We start from the raw sequence: 2,415 nt of genomic DNA on the forward strand, positions 1-2,415 counted from the left end.
AATAGTAAGTGACAGAATTGCTGCAGTAAAATCTTTATTAGTAACATGAAATTGCTGCCAGTGATCAACAAAAAAACCAACATACATGGCCGTTTTTACCTAATGTGTAACAATAAAACACAATTACAGTAAAAAAGACACAGAAGGGAAAAAACACAAAAATGCCCAGTCCTGTTCTAATCTATGCGATCTTCAGCATTTGACCACATGTTCTCGTCCACATCACATCCTATGTCGTCTCTCGCTTTGCACCTTGGATAGAAACGCTTGGCCTGCCTCATCCACCCCTGGCAGTCTTCAGCTGAGATGTCTCTGCACCTTGGATAGAAACGCTTGGCCTGCCTTATCCACCCCTGGCAGTCTTCAGCTGAGATGTCTCTGCAGCCGGCATCCATGGCATCCAGGAGGGAGCTCAGTGTTGTAGGGACCAATCTGGCATTTCTGCAGGACCAAACCAGCACTCCAGATTGCAGCACACATTGTGATATTTGCTCCTCTCTGACCCGGCACATCTACAGTGGCCTTTTTCCCGATGACGTTTCTTCCCCGCCGATGTGTTTTTGCCAGGTTTGCCCTGACTCGTCTACTTAATGATTTCATGTGGGGTCTGATTAGCCTCCAACTCCATGACATTCTGAAAGAAATCAAACATAGTATGTGTAAATTATTTTCAGTATGTCCTACTGTATGTACTTTAACCAATGTTTACATGTAGAGGAGCATAGTGTAAAACTCACTGTAGAACAAGACATATTGGATAGACACCATACCTGGACGTATTGGTGCCGGAGCTCCTTGACCCGCTCACTGTTCCTTTCAAAAGGAGCTGTGTGCAACTGTTTCATTCAAACTCTGTGTTTGGTCAGAGCATTGGTAGTCAGGCTGATGCTTTCCACATTGTGAAATACCAGGTTGTCCTCTACAATTCTGCTCTGAATTTCTCTGTGTTATTGCATTGTCAGCAATGACCAATCCTACAATGGCATGCTCTAGGTCTTCACTGAGGAGCTTTCCTCTTCCCCCAGAGGGGTGGATGACGTCCTTTAGAGGAACAAAAATACAACATATGTATTTGCATTGGGACTGGTGGCCTACAGTTACAGTGGGACATAGCAACAGTAATGATAGAAGAAGCCCTTGTGAAATGCATTGCTTACCTGTTGGTTTGTTGAAAATTCTGGACAATGGAAGCCACGATTGACTGTCTGAGATTAGGATGGACTCTTTCACCAGCCTCTCTCAGTGATAGACCATGGTTTATCACATGGTCTATGATGGTGGCTCTTATGTCATCAGTGACAACAGCTCTTACTCTCCTTTGAACACCAACACACATTCTTACTCCTCTCCCCCTACCTCTCCTTCTCCCTTGTCCTGGTCCAACTACTCTGCCTGGTCCAGCTACTCCTCTCCCAGTTGTCCAACTACTCCTCTCCCTGGTCCAGCTACTCCTCTCCTTGGTCCAACTATTCCTCTCCGTTGTCCAGACATCATTTTTCTCTCTCTGCTCCTCTGTGTTGTTCTGTGTCCACATTGAACAAAATCAATCCAAAGAGTTTCCTTTTTACTGTGTATGTCCATGTAATTGAAATAACTTCAACACCTGGCTATGTCTCCGATTGAGTTTGGAACCAGCTGTGGTTGGTCTATTTTACACAACTTACAGTAAATCAGCTATTTCTCAATGTTTCAATGATCTGTTCATTCAAAAATGCTTATCAGCTGTTTCAATATACAGTGCCTTGCGAAATTATTCGGCCCCCTTGAACTTTGCGACCTTTTGCCACATTTCAGGCTTCAAACAAAGATATAAAACTGTATTTTTTTGTGAAGAATCAACAAGTGGGACACAATCATGAAGTGGAACGACATTTATACGGAGACTTGATTACACACAGGTGGATTGTATTTATCATCATTAGTCATTTAGGTCAACATTGGATCATTCAGAGATCCTCACTGAACTTCTGGAGAGAGTTTGCTGCACTGAAAGTAAAGGGGCTGAATAATTATGCACGCCCAATTTTTCAGTTTTTGATTTGTTAAAAAAGTTTGAAATATCCAATAAATGTCGTTCCACTTCATGATTGTGTCCCACTTGTTGATTCTTCACAAAAAAAATACAGTTTTATATCTTTATGTTTGAAGCCTGAAATGTGGCAAAAGGTCGCAAAGTTCAAGGGGGCCGAATACTTTCGCAAGGCACTGTAGCTTTTGAGCTGTTGTTGCAGAAGTAGGGGCTTTATACTATATTTAAGGTTTGGAACATTAGGTCTACATTTCTGGCATGCTGTGTACAAGTATTTGTAAATAAGATAAGAAAGATCCATAATTTTGGCATTGGGTAAGCTTGTATGTAAAGAAAATGTGAGCATTTTAGAAACATGTTAATTGACTGCATATTCTGTGAAAACA

General features: G+C 41.9%; 1 pseudogene; it reads right to left on the reverse strand.

Annotated features, from left to right (window-relative positions):
- Positions 1–264: 264 nt before the first annotated feature.
- LOC118938910 (uncharacterized) lies at positions 265–1,336 on the reverse strand (annotated as a pseudogene).
- Between the last annotated feature and the right edge of the window lie 1,079 nt (positions 1,337–2,415).

Source organism: Oncorhynchus mykiss, chromosome 15 (genome assembly GCF_057628025.1).
Source record: "Oncorhynchus mykiss isolate SJ-2025 chromosome 15, ASM5762802v1, whole genome shotgun sequence".
Lineage (NCBI taxonomy): Eukaryota > Metazoa > Chordata > Actinopteri > Salmoniformes > Salmonidae > Oncorhynchus > Oncorhynchus mykiss.